General features: G+C 36.2%; 1 long non-coding RNA gene across 1 annotated transcript in view; it reads left to right on the forward strand.

Annotated features, from left to right (window-relative positions):
• Nucleotides 1-15,231: 15,231 nt before the first annotated feature.
• LOC116163529 overlaps nucleotides 15,232-22,683 on the forward strand; it is a 34,988-nt gene continuing 27,536 nt past the window's right edge. Inside the window, exon 1 of the long non-coding RNA XR_004143756.1 lies at nucleotides 15,232-16,020. This is a non-coding gene — a long non-coding RNA (uncharacterized LOC116163529). The remainder of the gene's footprint in view (nucleotides 16,021-22,683) is intronic.

Genomic DNA, 22,683 nt, shown 5'->3' on the forward strand with positions numbered 1-22,683 from the left:
GTCACTATTGATTCTCTCATTCGCAAAGTCTAAATAAATCTTTACTAAAGAATTATATTGTAACTGCGTGTTATCAGCACAGCATATTGATAGCACGTTGATATTTCAGGCAATTGGGAGGGTGGCAGTGTATATAATGAACAAAAGAGGTCCCAACACCTACCCTTGTGGAACGCCCATTGCTACGGGTGTTGACAATGATTTATCATTATTCAATACTACCTGTTCCACCCGATGAATTGAGATAAACTTTTAGGATTGCTAACTTTCGGTACTGGTATAACATTTGCATTTTTCCAAAGTTTTTGTACCGTACATGATTTTAAAGAACAAATTATTATATAGGTTAAATATGGTGCAATATAAGGGCAACGTAAACACACCATTTTTGTACCAATTCCATCTGATCCAACAGACTTTGTTTTATTACTAAAGAATACATTTAAAACATCCATGTCGGTAACTTCACGAAAATGCAACGTAGTAACAATTTTCTCACATGAATGCTCGGTGTAATACTTAACTGTATCAGAAGCTATACCAAGATCAGAACTTACAGAGCTTGTAAAGGCTTTTCGGATGACGTTCACATGACATAGATGGTCCAGTTAATTTATCTTTCCAGTATACATTGAGATCTCTCAAGTTCTTCCAGGGAACTCTCTTTCCTAGCTATTGTAGTTGGTTTTCCAAAATTGCTTTCTTTTCCCATCTAATAGCCTGTTCGGTATAATTTCTAATTGCGATATAATAATTCCAATCTGTGCATGATTTTGATTTTTTAAATTTCATTGAAGCTTTATCACTTAAGAGATCTTACGTATAGTGTCAGTAAGCCAAGGGCGAGGCCAAGGGGCTCTTGGTTTAGTGACCCGTACAATCTTTATAGGTGCATGGCAATCGAAAATAGCAAGTATATTGTAATTTCAGAAAATCAACTATGTCATCAATGTTATCACACGTATAAATATAATCCCAGTGAATACTTTGCAAATCCTTATCAAAATTATTGATTGAAAATGTTGAAAAAATCATTATACGTAATTAACGTAGGCACTGTACTTTGCTTAGTAATCACTGGGTAATTACAAAAAAACTAGAAAATGATCAATTAAGGTAGTCGCTTTTGTTAACCTAGTCGGTTCGTCAGACAATCTAAATTACTGGTATAGTTAACTGGCTGGATCATAGTTAGTAAAATATGCATTTCTGCTAGAATTTTAGAGCCTGCGAAAAAGTGTTTCTTACACTGGTAATTAAATTCTAATATATGTATTTTTAGCTACCATACTATAAACAAATGTGATTACACACCTGCAAATCTTCAAGCTGGACGATCGGTCAGCGCCCTGTTTATATATACCTAATTGATTAAACACCTTCATATTGATTTAATAAAAGTAAACAAACAAAAAGTAAATGGAATAGTATTATATTCGAGCAAATGGTATACTTTGCTTTCGAAAGTAATTTGATATTATGCAAATTGTGGGTTCAATTAAAATTCCGCTAAATATAAGTATTGTAAAATATATTTTAGAAAAATTGGCCCTCATTATGTGGTGAAACGCATCATTGAAATTTTGTTGCAATGCCAAGTGTCCGCAGTGTAAACGGACACGACTAGTTGGTAAAAGTGCCCGTGTAATAATTAACTTTAAAGTGATGGGCAATTCATTTAGTGAAATCAGAGTGAAATACCTTCACTATTTTTGTGCAAATGGAATACCTGAAACTTGTAATGTGAAGGTCTAGCTCTAGAGAAATACAAAATGTTGTCACGATCGTGGGAGTGTATTATTTTGGACAGGGTTTTGCATGAGTGAAAGAGAGACACTGCTCGTCAGTAATTAAACAATGGGGATCGGGAAATTTCGTTACAGTTTATCGATTATTCACAACTATTTCGTTAATTTGAGTGTTATAGGGAGTTGAAGTAATTATTTTCACCCAATTTCACTGTTTAGTTACAGCTATAGATATATAATTATAACCGATGATAGCGCACATTTTAGAATTTTAAAATCTTGGATAAGATATCCTATTTGTATTGATGAGGAAGGCTTCGATGGGTCTTTGGGGGTGAATAAATGTATGCACCAGACGGAGATCTCATCAACGCAAAGGAATGAAGGAAGTGATCCACCACTGCCCTACTTGTCTTGGTTAAGCAGGCTCCTTGGGATGGATCAAGTTAGGCAGTTGGTACAAATGAGAAGGGATGCACTGTGCGGACAATGGCAGATAGAGTAACTAAAACTCTGGGCAAGAGTGTATGGAAGTCGTTGGTAGAAATGCGGTCGTTAAACAGAATGCATGCGCTGGTCCTGCCTAGGATACTGCTTCAGTAAATTTCCTGCAGAAGGAAGCAGCAGGACGCATAGTAAATCTTTGGATACCGTTCTGTAAGCCCCCAGGCAAGTCTTAAGGACAAGGGACTGAAACGAGGTCAGTTTCCTGACCACATAAGAATGTTTTGAGTCTGTCCAACCAAATGTGCAAGGAACTGCCTAGTTGGAAATCAACTCTAGTGGCTTCTTTGGAAGATTCCATTTTAGGCGCGTGTATTTGTAAAATAGATGAAGCAGGATTTTACCTTTTTTAACCACTTGAGATCAATGCTTGACGAAGGAGATTTTGTGGTGTAATAACAGTCCCAGGTACTTGAATTCGAAAACCCTGCGGACGGAGGGGTTGATAGGCGAACTGTCGGATTGCTATGTAATTTGGAGCCAAAAACCATGTACATCTTGTTATTAGTACGTTTCCGTCAATTTCGCCCAGTCCAGGAGTTTTGTTTTCTGGGAATTATTGGTGCTTGTGCAAGGATATCTTGTGACCCAGTCTTGTCTAGATTCCAAGTTGAATTGTTGGGAACGCATTCGGCGTGGAGGTGTTCATCTTCTGTTGGATCGTCGTCAGGAAAGAGGATATTCGAAATCGCGTCCATAAAGTAGGGGAGCTAGCTCAAAATCCACTGAACGAAAGTGATCAAAATTTTAGCCGATGGAGTTCCACTTTGGCCTATCGGAGTTTGTTAAAATCGACCGTCTGCCACCTCAGGTCATATAACTTTAAGGCGCTGATGTTCTTGCGGTACCAATTTTAAATGGTTGATGTTTTTTGAGAAAATAAGTTATACTTACACTAAACGAAAACGTTGATAATTGCTCTTAAAAAAATGTTTAAAAAAATCGCGAACATTTGATAACTCCGTAAAAAATCAATTCTTTGTCGGTTTTTCCACGAAGTTTCTACAGATGTAACTAGGTTACGGTTGGATGAATGAAGCTGGTTTTTTACAGACTAATGGTAGGTACTGCCAATGACTAGGACAGTGGTTCTTTTTTATTTTTTTTCTCTAATTATAAGATATCTTGTAATAATAAGATAATATTATAATTTGACAAGAAATTTAAAAAAGAAACACCGTCAAGTCATTGTCAGTACCAACCACTAGTCTAAAAAAATCAGCTTCATTCATCCAACAGTTCTCTATTGATATCCATAGAAAGTTCGTGAAAAACCGACTAAGAACTTTACGGAGTTATCTCGGGAGTTATCAAATGTTCGCGATTTTTTAAAATATTCTTTTAAGAGCTATTATCAACGTTTCCACTTGGTGTATAAGCCTCTGATAGTCTTTCAACTCGTCCAAGACATAGTGGAGATGTTACAGATGAATGCGGACATCTTCACTTGGCAGCCAATAAACGCCAACAATTTCCAATGAGGTGTTCTCAACGGTAATCATAGCTACAGCTGTGCAGTTGTTCGTTAAATGACTCGGTGAAACGATACCCATCGGTTTAATGGTATTGTTTACAATAGCCGAGAGGAACCGCAACGCAGTGAGTAACATGCGGTAATTTTGATACAGGGGCCGAAGTACCGATTACCCTATATCTACTATTCGAACTCGCTTTATATGGTTCCTGCACTAGTAAGACGTTGATGTCAGTATGATCTACTTGCGCAAATCTGAGAGATCTGAGCGCTTCAGATAACACGGGCAACTCGAGGCTGAGGCCTTATGCTTGATAACATCGCCCTTATGTCCTATCCAGCAATGTGTGCAGGGGGGCTCCTGTTGGAACTTCGGGCCGGCTTTGCTGTAATGACTACGTGCACAGTGACCGCATTGAAGTTCCCTTCGGCAGTCGGAAGAGGTGTGATCGATTTTTGGCACTTAAACCACCGCACGATCCGCACTTATACACGACGGCGATCCAAGCACTCAAGTATCTAGTGAGAGAGAGTGATCTTCTTGATCTGATCCGGAGGAGACATCAAGTGGACAGTCTAGGAAGGGTTTTGTTTTGTAGGTGAGGCCGGGTTTCTCGAGAAGGTCTACAGGGATTTTGGAGAGATCGCTCCTCTTCGATTCAAACCGGATAACGACCGGTAGAAGTGTCAGGGTGAGCTCTGCCCGACGTCGCTTCCATGGAGAGAGAGAGAGAAGTGAGAGAGATGTTGGTCGCGACAGGGTGACTCAATGCCACCCTGCTTCTAAATGCTATTGGGACCCACCAACACAGGAGTTGCCCGCCTTTCACCACGAGGAGGTAGGGAGCTATAGTTCCGTGGAAGGTACGAGTACTTGTGCTTTTAGAAATGAAGGGAAACTCGTGGTTGATGTGGTAACTGTAGATAAGAAATCAGATACGATTAACGATACTATAATTTTTCAGGCGCCAGGAGAAGACGAGGCCAAGAGAAAATAGTATCTATCTGACTACAGTCAATACTCAATGGCTTTTATTTTCCTAGGCAATAGAACAAGGGGGTACCACGTTTATTTTTCGTAACGATTCAGTTAACATTGAATGATTTTTTTTTGTTTTTTGGGAGAACATTTCTAAAGCGCGGGAATCGGAATTTCCTTTTTAACAACGTCGGCCAAACTATTTAAAATAATTTCGTTTGGACTTCTATGAAAACAGAGCGGGTTGACAAGAGGAAGAGGTATTCGAGTTCGAGTCGGACAGTCGGCGCCGGCCTGCTTAAAGTCCTATTATGCGAAGTGGAACTATCCCTAAATGGGCAGTGCTGCGGTTTATGTCGATACATGGCTTAAGAGTAGAATATCACCTACATTTTAAGCATGCAAATAAATCTTTCACTAATGGGTAGGTAGAAAGTTTTTGAATATTGTAATTGAAAAAGGAAGGTTTGGTGTAGGTGTTAAAGCATTTACACGCAAATCGATAACAAAATAACCCATAATCGAAATTCAAAGTTAAACGACACTTTGAGATGGAAACCATCTACGAAACCATTAATCAAAGATCGTGTATTATGATCTTTGGATTAATATTAAATTTCCTTTTTTGAGAAAAACTTTGCAACAGCAATCTTCTGTCCAGAAGTAATGTACCTACTCCATTGCCGTTTCCAGCTCTGTCAACGACTTCATACGATAGTAGGACGTCAACTACTACCCTTCGCTCAAGGAGCATTCTCACGAAATCTTAATGCATTCTCGACTTTTTAGCAGAATCAAAATGTATATCAGGCACATTTTGGAACTATTTATATTACGGCTAAAAAATTAAAAGTATATCAAAAAAAAGTGCAATGAATTGCGGAAAAAAGTTATACTCCTTCTAAGTGGATTTATCTTGTTTGAAAGATTGTCACTATGGAGCAAGAAAACTGCAGTCTGCTCTCCGGAACGCTCCATTTTTGTATGAGTCAAAATAACTGGCAGCTTTTACCAACGCTGGCAACCTGCTTGCTTTATGGTCACGTCGGTCTACTGCTCGGAGTCAGACAGTCTGCGCCGAAACTCTGAATCTGAATACCTGCGTGCAACTTGTACGTACACTATGAACAACAGAACAACTGATTATACGCTGTGTCGCTCTATTGTAAAACTTTTACGATTTTGGAAGTGTAGTGCTATAAACCAAGCGGTTCTGCAAGCGCGCTTTCAAAAAGAGCTTAATTTCAAAGCTGTTAATTCAAAAACTTTTTAAAAAAGGGTTTATGTAAAGCAAATTTTGGTGAATTTTAAGGACCCGTGCGTGAGGCACATGAGATCGTAGGTAAGTAGGGTCCCTAAGCTCTGCCCTGAGAGAATTATTTGAAAAATGAAAAAATAAGGTAAATATTTTAAAAATCGGTTTCTAACGCTATCAAATTAATCTAATGATTTTTTGTCCAGTATCCCCACTCTCATCATCTTGCGGAAACGTTGGGGAAATTTTACGTACATTCCTAAATCCCGATTTCCCTGTTTTCCATAAACATCACGTTTGAAATGAAGTGCCACACCATACTTTTGCTATAAAATCAAAATAAATATGGAAAGTCGACAAAATCACTAGAGATTGCTAATTATAAACTCAAGTGGACACTTTTACCATAAAACTCCTTCATCCCTTAACACTATTATCAGAACCGGTTAAAAAATGGAAAGGATAAGATGACCAAGGGTGCACAACCGCATTAGATACAATAAATCCATCATCATATGGATGGCTAATCACACATGATTTTTCTCCACTCCATTTATGTTTAGAATACATTTAACGTGATTTAAAACCTGTTTTTTTACGATGGTTTAACTTTAGACAGTTAAGATGATGTTGGTCCAAACGTCTTTCCAATAATTAAATTACAAGTAATAAACGTTTTTGCAGCTTCAGTCTGAAATATTCTGGAAAGTAAAGTACGTACCTATATCAAATCTAAAAATTACGTGGTTAACGATGTCCACGTCGCCCCAAAAGCATTTTTTTTTTAATTCACTCAAATTTATTAGAAAATAGATGTTTTATTTTCGACGATCCACCCTGTATAAGATCATGGGCGGGGCCAATTTCTACTTGTCGCATCACCACGCGTTCAAACACAGGAAAGTCCTAAACGTTTTAATTGGTTTATTTATGACATGAAGCCGCCCTAAAGTTAATTTTCATAATTTGCATTAAAAAAATGTATGAAGTACAAATTTAACAAAATTCGTTAAGCCTCAGCAAGAGGCGAAGAGTGCTTTTCAAATTTGTTTTTTCGATTTTAATAGCCCTTATGGACATTTCATGACTTAACGAGAATACAAACATGAAATAATTTTTAATTTCTGATCTGATCGAATGACACTAATACCAAGTCTGTAAGTGGTGTAGTTCCGGAGTCTTTGTCACTCAGACAGACAGACAGACATAAGGAGCGCAAAAGTGCACTTTTTATTTTTTCAAAGTGAAAGTGCAGTAAAAATGCGCACAATGCTATAGCAAGGGCCCATTAGGATAAGCAAAAATGGCAATGGAGTCCTAGATAGCGCTTGTGTGCGACTGTGACAGCTACAACTATAAGCGAAGAAAATACACCTGTAACGATTTAATTATGAGATAAAATTGCCAATGCGTTTATTTTACTTTCGGCATTGCTGACAGATAGCTCTATTCTGCTTTTGAGCTTCCAGATACTTTCGTAATAATTATAAGACCACGAAGCGGTGCTGTTCTTTAAAACTAAACATATATAAGAGCTTAAAATGAAGGTCAACCTTAGGGTTACGGGTAATGAGTTCGTGTTTATCCTTTGACCCATTCGAGGTGAAAGGCAGGACACCTCCGTTGTGCAATTAGTAACTATAGCAACTGCTCTTAATTAAGTCTCTCCAAATGGTCCAGTCGCCTCTCATCCCAAACGGACACGCGTTGACCTCAAAGGATCTGTCCACCGGTTCTCACCTTTCCCCCTTAATTTTATTACCGGTTCCCACAAAATTTTTCTTTTCGGCTTTATTATCGTCATTATACTTTACCAGTAGTTCGTCGAACAAGCATGAGGTCTTTCGCTTATTATCAATTTTGCTTAATTTTCTCCTAGTAATTATGTACGTCGTAACAATAACCGTTGAATTTATCTTACGCTCGCCATTTTAATGATGACCGTTATTAGATTAAGGCATCATAGGGTCGTTTTAAAAGATTAGAGGAGCCGTAAAGCCTCATGATAGGTTCAGGTGGGAAAGTTTTTAATCGAATTTCTTAATTTTAATACTGCGATAAACTTTTATTAACGTTTTACGTGCACAATTTCCCGTTATAGGATTTTTCAAGCACCTACTTCTTTAAGAATGTTATTAATCATACTCATTTCTTACAGATCAATTCCTTTACTAAACACTTGTGGGCGTAGACACCTAACATTAGTTCATCCCATTGAAATTGATGGCAGATTACGTACCTATTTGTACTCTACAAATTTTAAAATATTCCAGAAATAAATTTAATCTCCATTAAAAGTAGAACTGAATATCCGACATTATTACAAAAGACAATGGAATAATTATACTTGGATCCCTCACCTGCCAACCGCGTTAGAAATCGCCATGGCAACGAGTGATGCCAATTTGCATACTAAAATCTTTGTCATCGTTAATTGGACTTTGGCCGTGAGGTGTTACTGCTACCCTAGGTGAAACAAAGATCGAAATGCAAACAGAATTACCCCCGCGCCGGAATAAATGAGTCTATGAATGTGGCAAAACGCGTGTGTAATGGAGTGCATTAAGTTTGATAGTAATAAAAAAAACCAGATTCTAAATGAAAAGAGGAAGTTCAATGTAAGGTAATTTACATTTTAAAGAAGTTATTGAGTCACGACTAGTGCCGCTACCGACAACGAGTCCATTTGCGACAAGGTGCAATGAGCTGATATGTCGTTAAGCTCGACCTCAGAGATGGGAACATTAAAATACATGCATTGCAGACACTACTGCGTCAGTTGTAATAAAATTACCAAAGTCTGGAAATTGTCGTAGGTTGAATAAATAGCGCAGATCCCTCACTCACCTAATCGACTGAAAAATGCGAATAGGTATATGCAGACGGTGCAAATGAATGGTTTCCTTACCTTTCACCAATTAAACATAGTGGCGTTTTCTTCCGTTTGTTTGTACCCAAATTTAATTCAAGGTAGTTTCATGCAGATATTGTTCATAAATTGTTCTATTATGCAGTCCACAATTCAGTGTAAGTATCATCTCCGTCACTATGGAAAAGTAGACTTAAAAAATTGCGTGTTGATCAAATTTAGGCATACCTACCTATATACTTATAATGCATAAAGCAACAAAGTCATTGAATTAACCTATCCCTACATTCTCTTAATATAACAATATCCCCCTTTTTTTGTCACAAGTGGAACTGGAGTATAGTAGGATTTTCCTTAATTTGCAAGTAATCATCGGTGTATTGTCAGTTGTGACGCCATGAGTCATCACTAAGTAAAAAAATGTTTCGGTAGTTATTTGTAGCAGGCTGTCTATGTCGCGATATCTACTAACAAGGTGGACATTATATTAATTGAACGCAAAGAAAAATTTAAAAAAAATTATTTTTGCTGTTTTTTCGTAATAACAACGCCGGCCTTACTTAGCAACAGAAGTCGAGAAGCGACTGCAATCTTGACTTACTCCATATTCACGAGCAGAGCAACCGTTACTTTCATGTCAAAAGTGGACGTGGACACAAATGGGAAAGAAAATTGAATAAAAACTCATAATTTTGTGTGTAAGAAAAGACGAGAACATAAAAACATTTCAAATTGTGTATAACAATAAAAATCAGGTCACGAATTTCAAGATTCTAGAAACGTCATATTTTTCCAAAAATATCAACGTGCATCGTTTCAGCTGGTTGTTGAACGTCGCCGATAAACTTCCGCCTAATTCGGCGGTCTTTCTCATTTAAGGTAATTTGCAGAAAAGCCTTTTTTGTCAGATAAGATTCTTATTTCATTTTTTCTGAATCTTATTAGTGAAGCCGGAATAAGTTCTATTAGATTTAAATCCTTCCCCAGGCATTGATACAAGGAGGAAAACACTGGTTGTATTGCTGTATTACTACTGTTGAACCTTCTTTAATCACTGGGCGATGTGGTAAAAAATTTCCTTACGAGTGATTTATATCCGTTTTTTCAGTAATGTCATGATCAGGTTTGTCATATTGTTTTGTTATCGAAAAAAGTGACCAAATACAGATTTTTAAAAAGGTGGGATTTATTTGATTTAGTGTACCGGGTGAATTATATTCCCAAACCGAACATAGGGAATTAACATGGCAAAAGGTTTTTTGTACATAGTTGCTTCCCATGTTAACTTAGAGGGTTTATAATGACACCAATCGAAAGAAGTTTTTTTTCCTCGCCTAATGATATACGAATTGGTTCATTTTCAGGTGTATTTCTCACTATTTTAAAAAAAATTCGGCAATAAATCCACTTACCAAAATCATGTTAAACCATTACTAGTAAGACAAAAAGCAGATTCAAACGTCGAAATCAATATCAGTTTATAACAACTGGCATTAATTTTTTTGTAAAATGCGGTTCACTGAGGAAAAAGTATTTATAATAAACAACGTTTACAGCTTTACTCTAGTACGCGATATTTGTTTTCCGTGCATTTTAATGAGCATGCCATTCCGTCTGTGTGAAAACCTATTTCAATTCTTTAGGAAATTTCCATAGCTTAACATGATTTTGGTAATTGGATTTATTGCGGAATTTTTGATAAAATAATGACACCTGAAAACAAAATAATTCGTATATCAATAGATGAGAAAAAAAATCTTCTTTTGATTGGTGTCATTATAAACCCTCTAAGTTAGGGGGCAACGATCTGCAAAAAAAACGTTTTTCCCATGTTAATTTCCTATGTTCGGTTTATTTGGGAACAACCGATTTGATTGTTGATATTGTTAAATAGCGAATTAAAAGACCTTTCAAATGATGTGTAGCCACCCTCTCTCTAAGGGTTTTAAATTTTAACACATTATGAGGTAATTTTGAAATAGAAAATAGACGGGTCTCGGAATTTTTCTCTGCCGTCATCAAGATAGAAATTAATGAATTTTTATTCCTTTCATTTAGACAATACTTTACGTAGGTACATACATACAGTGAGTTTTTTTTGGTGGGTCGGGATAACATCAGCATCTATTATTTAAAATGCATTAAACTTGTAGACTATAAAGTAACCATATAGCCGTAGAGAAAATAAAAGATAAAGACAAAATTATCCAATTATACAAAGTACTCCCCAAACGTCCATTTGTAGAGCTTAAAAAAAGAAAGAAAAGGTGAGGTGTTAATCTTGTTTAATATCATAGGGCTTTTTTAAAGAATCTGTTTGAAATATTTGTCAAGTGTCCAGTTGAAGTTTTTAACTGACGTAAATAGTAAACATATCTTACTCGTAATTTACGATAGGGTGGTCATTCGCAAACCCTTGTGGTATTAAAAGTTATTTTGACACGAATTTAATAGTCTTAGAAATACTACTTTGGTGGATTTTACAAATTGAAATTATAGACACAGGTGCATGCTATTTTCGATGGCCCCACATTAAATTACATTGTTGAAGCACTAAACTTCGATAAATTTATGAGTTCAGATTTTCGTCACTCCATGACTGTCGGACTGTCTAAATTAAAATCGGTTCAGGTCTAGGGAATTTTAAGACTTGTTCAAACAACCTATAAATGCGTTTGTTATAATAACTAACTCTTGCTTACAAGTACTAAGTGTGTTGATGAAAGACATTTAACAGTAATTCTCTCGATAGAGGGATTCTTTGGCAATACGTCACGGCGTTAAATATTTAGGTTGATCTTGTTTAGTCAATGACATGGTTGTCACTAAGTGATGTCGGTAATTAAAGGCACTTATAATGGTGTAATTCTATTCTTGAGGATGGTTTTATAAACATCTCACAACGAATTGCTTTAATAACAGTCACGGTAGTAATTCAAATTACTGGAATAAAGATCAGCTCTGTTGTGTAAATCAAACCCGCCCGCATCAACGCCGTTTTACGACTTCTTACAAAAACCTTTTTCTCTTACAGGAACAAATCTAAAATACTCGGCGTCTATTTTGGTAGGGTGAATGCGGCGAACTTATTAGCCTTGACATCTGATATATGCTTTCTCTCTTTAACACATTTCCTTAAATTTACGAAGTTGTAGTGGTTAAAATTGCTAGGTACAGTACACTTTGTATTGACAGGAGATCAGTAAACAGTATGGAAAGGCAGTTTAAAGAGTTTAATACCAAAAGATCCATCACATTCCCACAATCCCACTTACTTTCTACTTGCCCCTCCATTTACAAAATAATTAACAAACATTTGGCATTTATATGAGGCTGTGTCACGAAAACCGTTCTAAAAGTATTCAGGCTCTCATTAATTATTTAAAAATTTGCGTAGTTTTTCATGATTGATGATGATCAAAATATTATTATGATCGTTTCACTTCGTGTTTTACGGGATGTGGATAGCAACTATCTTATTTTAAATAGAACACCCTGTATTTTATTGCATTTTCCAAATCTACACGGAAATATACTATATACATCGTTTGATACCGCATTTCCCTATACCCAGCGTCAAAAGATTTTAAGTTATTCAAAATACCCTGTAAGTTACCTATAACTCCGTTGACTTCAGTTCCAAAAAGTTTTCCAAAATCAACAATACTGATCTAATGCTACATGCAAATGACTTAAATTTTGATCACCTTTCTACAGGGTGTATTAAAACTAATAGTTAATTTGAATTACTTGAAAAAAGGTGATTTTTTCAAATAAAACATTCTTTATTTTTTTGCACTTTCAAATGTGTAAAAAAATTCTACATCTATGAATTTATTACATTCCCTATACCTATCTGTTATGCTTTCCGTTTTGTTTTAGATCTTCTAGAAAATGCATGAAATTCAATTCTTGGACATATTTTTGTCACAAAGGGCAAATCTTACTCATCATTTACCGAAAACAAGAATTTAAAAATCTCCGTTCTCCAGGTATCGTGTTAGTAATTCCAGACAGGCAGATAGCAAGTATACAGGGTGGGCCATTAGTGTGTGGGTGGAAGAGTGTGGGTTTATTAACGCACATGTCGGGCATGTTGAAGGACCCTTAAGGCTATAACCTAAAAATATTTTCAACAAAATTGCAATTGTTATACAGGGTGATTTATATCCTAGTTTCATTTTTTAAATGGAACGCCCATTATATTATTGCATATTTCGATTCCTTGATCAATTTTAGTGTGACTTTATGTATTACACATGATATCTAAAATGAGTCGTTTAGCCGCAATCTGTGATATTTTCAAAAAGTAGAGGTTCATTACAAATTGTATATCAAAATTATCGAAGGCCGTGACTCTGCAGTGTTACTAATCATGAAATGCAACAACATACGGCGAACGCTCAAAGTTTAATTTCTTTTGTGTTAAAAGAAATCAATCCGTCAATTTTCAAAATTTCAATCAAAGGTAACTTGATTTTTTTAAATGGAACTACAAAGTTTTTTTTATTGTATGAAATGCAGGATTTGATTACCTTTCTAGCGATATAAGCATGTCGGTATTTATCTTTTACGTATTTTTTTTTGTAATTCAACAATCCCTCCTTCACAGTGTTTATCGATTTTAAAGCCTCTCAGTAATTAGTAAGCCGTGAAAAATTATAAACGCCAAGCCAAAAGTAAAAAGGAAAACAACAATTATTTTAATTAATTTTCAAAATATCTTCCATGCTATACCAAACAGTTGCCAATGTGTTTAGAAAAGGATTCTTTAATTGACACGACGAGACATAGCTGACGTTATGGATGCGAAAGCATTACATATGCACATTTTTATATTCCCTTTTGTTGTTCTGACTTCTTTGTATACAGTCCCTTTCACGTATCCCTTATAAGAAGAATTTCTCAGTGCTGTAAGGTTTGGAGAGCGCACTGGTCAATTTATACCGCTTCGTCCACCTACCCACCTCTCAGGAAATTGTTGGTTCAGTAATTTTTTAACGATTACAGCAAATTGAGGTGGGCCACCATCGTGCGGAAACCACATACTTTGAAAAAAATTTAAGCGGTGCTCTTCACTATGGATTTTAAAGTTTTTCCAACAAACTTTAACGAACAACCAACAACAGAATTTATTATAAATGCCAATGAACCAAAGTGCCAGATGTTGTTTCTTTTTATTTCGTTTAAATATTTTCCAATATGACTTTTCATGCCTTACTACTCAAATTGATTTACTATTGGTTTAAATGCAAAATTTATAATTTTATCTTTTAAAATGAGCTATGAAAAACAACGACGTACTGATTTCTGAGACGCTTTGAAAATCGAATAATACTGAGAATTATTAGAAATTGTTGAATTATGTATATTGTAAAAATATGTAATAAAATACCAACATGCTTATATCGCTAGAAAGGTAATTAAATCCTGCATTTGATGCAATATAAAATGTGGTAGTTCCATTAAAAAAAATCAAGTTACTTTTGATTGAAATTTTGAAAATTGACGGGTCATTCTTTTAACACAAAAGAAGTTTAACTTTGAGCTTTCGGCGTATGTTAGTACATTTCAGGATTAGTAACACGGCAGAGTCACGGTCTTCTAAAGGTACGTTTCCTATGAAGCGTCTGACGTGTGCGTCAGACGCGGTGTGGTTTTTACGCATGCAACTGGAGACGGCCGCCGCATGCAGGTTAGAACATTGGTTTCTATTGAGGCGGTGCATTGCGTCATACGTTTCATAGGAAACATAACTTAAGTCTGCGATTTTTGATTTTTACTGGACCTCAATTTTTTGAAAAAATCAATCGTATCTGTTAACTCGAATTTCGATTACTTCCGAAGATATACCAGGAAAACCGAAATTTGCCGATTTCATTTTTTTTGCTGATGTTGAGCAGAAGAGAAAAATAAAAACACTTCTTCATTACCATTTTTTGAGCTCTACAAACCGTCGGTGAGAGATGTTCAATACAACACTTCCTTTAGCAGAAATCATCATCAACTTTATTTGCTATATGGGCCGTAAAAAAGTACACACTGTATTTAGTAGTATTTTTTATTACGAATACAACGATATACGACACAACACGATGGTGCACTCCCGCACAACAGTTTCCCACTTTTGTTAGCATATTTTCCTCAAAGTGGAAAATTGCTATTGTCTGCACTTTGACGTCTGTTCGTTACACGTACTCCTTTTAAACCACTGAACCGATTTTGGCGATATAGGACACATTTCAAAGGGCTTGGTCTAAGGATTCCGTGCATACCCATATTTTTTGGTTTTGCGCATGCGCAGTGTCAAAAATTGGGTTCAACGCATGTGCGATGCTATAACTTTTTTATTTTAATATTTAAATGAAACTTTATATGTAAACACTACGAATATAAGTAAAATTAACGACATTTTCAAAATGTTGTTTTGCGCATACGCATTTTGGTTGATACATGTACATGTACTTATTTAACTTTCTTTTATTAAAATAATTCTTTGATAACCTCATAACGTGTGTCCACCTTTGCTAGTAGATTCACTAAACAATTTTGAAATTATTTACCTGTTTATAAATTTAACACCACACTACGAGTTGGAGATCTTAAGCACAATTAACGCCTTTTTAATTTCACAATAAATGGAAGACAACGAGAACATTTGTACTGCTATGAATATACTCGTAGTACCATTTGTAGCATAACGAAAAACACCATTCTCGTTGACAAATAAAAAAAGATTGAACATAATTCGTTTCCGTTTTAATTTAACAACACATTAACTACTAAAACAGTTTCGGCACAGACCCTTTACGAGATTTATTTAAAGTTACAGTTATGCGTGTAAGTACAACCATAATTATGATTTATGTCATTGCGTAATCGATACTATTCAGAACCACTTGTAGTCGTATTTTAAAATGACGGTAGCGTCTCGACGTAGTTAACGTAAAAAGTAATAAACTTTTCTAATGGTTATGATTTATAATGCATTTAATTTCGTTTTCCTTAATTGCAAAGCTCTTGTGACATTTGAATTAAGGAACTTGATTCGGACGCTCGGTATTGTTTTTAAAGATGTGCAGTGCGTACAAATTTTTGTAATAATTTAGTTTCTGTGGTGCCTTTCCATTTCGCGTAATCTATGGACGGATTATCGGAAAAATACAAACGTGTGTACAAACCAAAATAGATGTAAGTATATAGGTACATCTGGTTAATCTGACCCATATAAAGTAGTACGAAAAAATGCGACCCATGAACTGGCCGGTCTGGATTCGGGTCTGGGCCGTCCCTTCCATAATATACCCAAAAAAAGGTAACAACAAAGAATTGCATGCAGTTTAACGATTTTGAAAGATTCTTTCAATTCAAATATAGAAAGCGTGGACCGTGGAAATAATCCTGCTATCCATGAGCATATGTTGCTTGCTGTAGTTATAACAAAACGTCCAGCCCGGGCTTCTGGATTTTTCCACTTCAATTTTACGGCCCTCTGTCAAAGTGTCAACTGATTTCCGATCAAGACCTCCCGCTTCGATACTACTTAATTTTGACTTACATATTTCTGTGATGGCCTTAAAATTTATGCTCTTTCTCATACCATCTCGATTTACTCGCGTTAGCTTACTATGTGTTGGAAAGAATACAAAAAATAGGGGGAAAGAAGTATTTGTATATCTGTCACAGCTGGTGTTCCACAGCGTTGTATTCTAGGTGCTATACTTTTTTTGTCGTATTTGTGAACAACTTTCCAGTATTTATTTCGAGTTTAAATATTGTTATTGATATTAAACAACAGCGCAAAAGTCCAAAAAGCAATAAAAAGTGTTTGCTTTAGAGCTTAGTTTTTTGTGGGAATATCAAAACAATTTTGAAAGAGTAAAAGTTATGTAAAAATAGTCTCTTAGTAATGGGGTATTTTTATATTTTCCATAGCCTGCCTAGTTTTTAAGATACGGCACCAAAGTTTATTTTTTCAAATGGCATGTATAATATTTTTTGCACCAATAAATTCCTTATTTTTTCTAATTAGAAAAATACATACTTAGTTATCTTTGATGAGAAAAAAATTGAAATAAATAGGGAAAATCCGAGGGAAAATCGTTATTCAGTAGCAAAAATGTGGGTTAAACACAAGTAGCCGTATATAGTTCATAATATTTCAGGAAATGCTCAAAATATTTGCTTAAAGGACGTCTAATAAAAATCGAGAACTTACCTGAGTTTAGAAGGCAGCTGACGGACGTCATAACGCTAGCCTAGTTTTGGGGTAGGTACCGTTATCTAGCTTCTTTTAAAATGCTAAATGATTTGACCCATTACTCCGCCAATTAATTTTTTTCTATTTTTTTATTTGTTCCGGGTGTTAATGAGTAATTAAGTCTTCCGAATTATAAGTAAACATTGTTTTGAGCATATATCGTGACAAGGAGCTCACCATGGTATTGCCAATTTGATTGCTTTCATATATTATACATCATTAACAAGCGGAAGTCACCTAGTAGTATCTCCACACCAGTCAGTTCAGCACGGGGACAGTTTTGGACAGTGGCTTGATTTCTGAGATCGCGTAAGAGTTTATTTTCCCAGCTGAAATATTTGTTCCCAAACGAGGAAACGGGGGGTCAGGTACCACCGCGCTACAAGGGGTGACAACTATTATGGCTCCAATGTCGTGTCGCCGTCAAAAGTGTTTACAAAAGCCCATAGCTGCGTAGGGATTGTCCAGGTCTTTGGATCCAAACTTCCGATACAGGTAGGCACCCAAGCTTATCTTGATGGAGGAGAGGAATGAATGGTTTCTTGCAGCAGACACATTTTCAACCAAATCGTCTCGAGGAACAGTTGCAGTAATTTCGAAACAACAGCTACTCTGAAACTTGTAAGAAATCGTCGAATGGAGGATCGTGGTTGTGCCATACATTTGACAGCGAATGTTTTATCTCGGTTGCACTTTTAACGACTCTTAACCGCTCTTCCAGTGGATTACGTTTTCTTGCGTTATATAAGGAGCTGTAGAGTAAACAAGAGTTTAGTAAGGTAAGGTCGGGTAAGTGTGAAGCAAAATTTTAATACTTCAGATAAATATAATATTTCTACAAAAACTATTTCAGTTCTAACTTTGACTCCATATCAGGGGTTACTTGTGAGGTGTAGACTGCATATATCTGAACTATGGTGTGATAAACTATTTTTTAAGCACGTGTAATGATTTATTATTTTCAAAAATGTCCCTATTGTACATTAGCCCCTAAAAATGGGGCAAGGGTGTTTCCGTTTGATAATTTACTACCAAGTTAAATGGGTGTCAATGTGGGGCATGTGTGTAAAAATGCAGAGTTCTCTCAATAAGTGGCTATTTTTCACATATTTTTAATGAACATTAAGGATACTACAAACTTTTTTAATATAATAAGTAACATCAGTAAACTAAGGTAGAAGTATTACATTTTGGTCATTTATTGCACATTGTAACCAGAGTTGGACTGGGTCACTGGGTCAACTGGGTCACCTGGGTCACTGAATTAAACTGGGTCGCTGGGTCACGTCATATTCTCTTCAGTGAGACCCAGTGACCCGGTTTGACCCAGTGATCCGGTTTGACCCAGTGACCCGGTTTGACCCAGCGACCCAATTTGGCCCAGTAACCTAGTTTGATCGAATAACGCAGTTAAGTCAGTGACCTCGGTTCAAGTGTACAGATTATGAAATAAAAGAAACTTAATGCTGGTTTGTTGAAAATAATACTCGATTGCTGGACAACTGCCATTTCTGTGATGTTTGCTTTAATAACTGCCGTAAAAAACCTTCCATGTCCCAAATTGTATTATAGTAATGTTATTTCTAAACAGTTCCTTCCTTCATTTCTTTGCTTCAGGGCTTGCCAGTTGTTTACTGGTGTTCATTCATTTTCTTCTACTAGTTAGCTTAATCCAAATAGCGGTTTAAACTGGACCACCGGGTCAAGATGGGTCACCGGGTAAAGCTGGGTCGAGATGGGTCACTGGGTCAAGCTGGGTCGCCGGGTCAAGCTGGGCCACAGGGTCCAACTGGGTCACTGGGTCATGATGGGTCACCGGGTCAAACTGGGTCACTGGGTCAAGATGGGTCACTGGGTCACCGGGTCACTGGGTCACCGGGTCAGTAAACTAACTGGGTCACCGGGTCACTGGGTCACTCTATGCTTGACCCAGTCCAACTCTGATTGTAACCCTCAAAATGGACGTCAAATCGAAGTAGGCCACGTCTACCAACAGTTGCTTTTGTTACATTATTTTGAATTGCACCTTACAAGGCGTTCATCTACATGTGAAACATGTCAGTCAGATATCAATAAAACGGGTCTTGTTTCACCAATATGCGAAAGAAACATTTTCTCGAAATACCGCAGAAAAATATCGGACTCCATGTACCCGTTTGAAGTAGCGGCATAGGTTGGACCCGGAAAACCATCGCCGTCAGCCGCAACCAATTCGTCCCAAATATGCTTACCCTTAAATATGATTAAAGGGGGCGCTTTACCACGTCCTGCTGCATTAGCAGTCATCAAAACTGTTGTGTTTTCCCTTCCAACTCCCCCTGTTGTTCTAGATGATGCTACTCCTTTTTTTCCGACCACTTTGGTCTTGGATGGATCTAGACAGAAACCCAATTCATCCAGGTTCCAAATTTGATGTGGTTTATCATTCAGATCCAAGTCATGTAGAGTTTTTTTAAGTAACTCAAAATATTGATTAATTATAAATGGATCCATGCATTTTTTGCGAACATATTCTATGGATTGTGGTTTTTTATTGACAAATTGTGTCTTTTACAGAACCCCAAGAACCAATCTTCTTGAGGCATTCCATTTTTAAATGGAATTTTGAGTTTATTTATGGTCACGAAATCTCCTACAATCCTCAATACTTCAGCTCTACTTAATCCCCATCCCCACTTTTCTAAAGTTTTTAGGCCTTCAGATAATTTTACTTCAAGTTCGTAAGGGATAGTTGTACTTCTGCCCATGGTCGTGCTTTTTTGACCACGAATACCTTTTCTATGGGCAATGAGTGTCGAGAGAGGTATTTTGTACTTTGTACTCGCAGCATAGTTAGATAGTAGACCATTTTCTACTTCAGAAATTGCATATAATTTCAGAAGTACATTCCCTTCAAGTAATAATGCATTCACTACCAAATACTTTTGATAAATTTAAATAATTTCACATTTTTCCAGTTTTCGACATAGTACACTCTTTCTACCATAGTGAAATGTGTATAACCAATTTTATGTAAAATTAAATTTCCTTTAAAAAAGTATTTTACACATTTTGGTATAAAAGGAATGGTTTCGGATATATTTACAAAAAAACGTAAAAATGAGCTCATTTTACAACTTTCCCGCCCTCCCCCTCCTAAACCCGACGCTATTTCGGATAAGACTTTTTCCATATTTAGAGCTAAGGGTGATGAACAACTTTACTTTCAGCAATCAGACCTTTTTATTTTTGGAGTTCAAGGATTGGCCATTTTTTCGTCTAACTTTACTGTACTATCTGTGAAGATAGGGAAAAGGCTTTTTATCACAATTGTCTTTGTCTGGCGCATTAACAAACTTGCATGCCAATGAATAAATATGTCTTTGTTCTATCATACCAGATCCTTTTATTTTTATCCATTTCATCTATAAATCTTTCAAGTCTAGGTCACTGTTTCAATTGGATTGAGGGTGTGTACTAAGTCTATAAGAAATAATGTGGTGTGGATGATTTGCTTAAACTATATTTATTTATAGATTTACAATTGCCGAGTTACAATTGCCGATAATGGTATTTTCATGAATGTGTTTTGATTGGCCGCCATTAGATTCGGCCGGTCACTTTTAAAAGGACATTTCAGTAGTTTTATTACCTCGCCAGGTCACACACAATAAATGAATTATACTACATGTGTGTCTACTAACGTTAAACAAGCTTATCCACTTTATTTGATTGATTCAACCTTGGCGGCGTAAAAGTTATAGGTAGAGAGATCACAAAAATTCGCCTCGTTCAAAACTTTATTTTAATTAGAAAAAATCTGTTAGGTAATAACAAATTTCGTAATTAAACACTTCGCTGACCAGCGCACATCAGAAAATATTTATGTGTATTCTTTTAAACGGACTGAAACTAAATTATGCATCTGTTCAACGTCGGCTTTTAAGCTGACGTAATCTATCAATATCGACGGATATTGCAAATGGGGGTCAGCGGATGTGACGCTGCAACTAGGTGCAATATGTCAGGTAGCTACATGAGACTAGTAGTTTACAGTTGTTTGGATGTTGTTAGGTGGATGATTTACCGATTACAAATCCCATCTATTAAAATGTAGCTACTTGCGATCGAATCACTTTGTATAGAATGCATTTGAATGATGTTTACGATCGATCATTTCAAACTAAAGTTTTTGATCGCTCATTGTGTAGATATTTCTATTAATAAAAGATACACGCCATATAATACAAGAACATTTGTTAAATGATTTGACCTCCGCGAAAAGTTTATCATATTCTACTAAAATATATCGTAGGTCAACGTACTGAAAGTACTTTAGTAATAGTCTTAAAATTTTTGTGTCTCTGACAATTGAAGTGCAGCTTAAGATCATCTAGCGAACGGTGACATAAAGTTTTATAGGAATTACCTTGACGACTTGATACTAATACCTTCTTACACATTTTAATATCTTAATGTTAAATGTAGAAACTGCTACATACATTAAAGCAATTATAACTTGAATTTGGTATAACGCTAGGAGGTTGATGGAGACAAAGACAAATTCAACTTCCAGGGCTAATTTAGCTCATAAGGTAACTTGGAAATAATATAGTTCCTGAATATAGGTGGCTTTAGTTAAATGTAATAATCCGAAGGCGCTCGAATTGTATCTTTTAATGTCAACACCAACTCAAAATTACGAACACGGGGCGTTATTCGCATATTCGTTTTTAAATAGGTTATTTACGGAGCGACTGTAATATAAATGAGATGTCACTGACACTATTAGCTTTGGATAAAGTTTTAGGTGCAGTCTAGTTCAGGTGGATAATAATGGAGGTGGATGAATTTCAATTAACCTTTCCGTTCCCCGTCTGCTCGCTTTACTACGTCTTTGCTGCTTTATCACGGAAATATTCTCAAAGGGGAACTCTCCATCATAATCTTTGCTGTAGGTTACCAATAGCTCACTTCCTAAACTGATAATCATTCCGTACAGGCGCTCTGTTTCTCTACAAACTATTCCGCGCGAAGATTGCACTTACATCTTAAATTTGCATAATAAATCTAAGCTTAATCGAAAGACGGGCGACTGTTTTCTTTCAGTTTAATACAAATTTGCACGCAAGGAAACACTGTGTGTATAGCTAAACATAAACTTAACATTTTATGTGTGACTAACTCCTGTGGAACACCACCCTGCCAGAATTCGCGGTTGTTGCAGCTTCAAGGAAAATTAGCTTACTTGTTACCTCGTCGCACCACTTACTAAATTAATCTATTAAATTAACGTAGTGTGTGGTACGCGACTGTTCCTGTCACCTACATTGCGAGAAACACCTCCACTTGTCTCTTCTTTCTCACACCTCTAATTATACTCAAGTTGTTGTGGGTGGTTTGTATTAAACAAGACTTTTCGTTTTGTTGTTTCTCAAAAGTTTACGCCAACGTTATTTACACCATTATTTGTAACTGAAATATTTCAGTAATCTCTTATTTTTTATCTTAACTATTCTCACAATTCAATACACGTGCATGTGCTCATAATCTCAGGATTAAAATTTAAATTCCCACCAAACAGCCAGCCTTTAAACTATTGACACCCGTTGAAA

The sequence above is a fragment of the Photinus pyralis genome, unplaced genomic scaffold (assembly GCF_008802855.1).
Source record: "Photinus pyralis isolate 1611_PpyrPB1 unplaced genomic scaffold, Ppyr1.3 Ppyr1.4_LG2, whole genome shotgun sequence".
Classification (NCBI taxonomy): Eukaryota; Metazoa; Arthropoda; class Insecta; order Coleoptera; family Lampyridae; genus Photinus; species Photinus pyralis.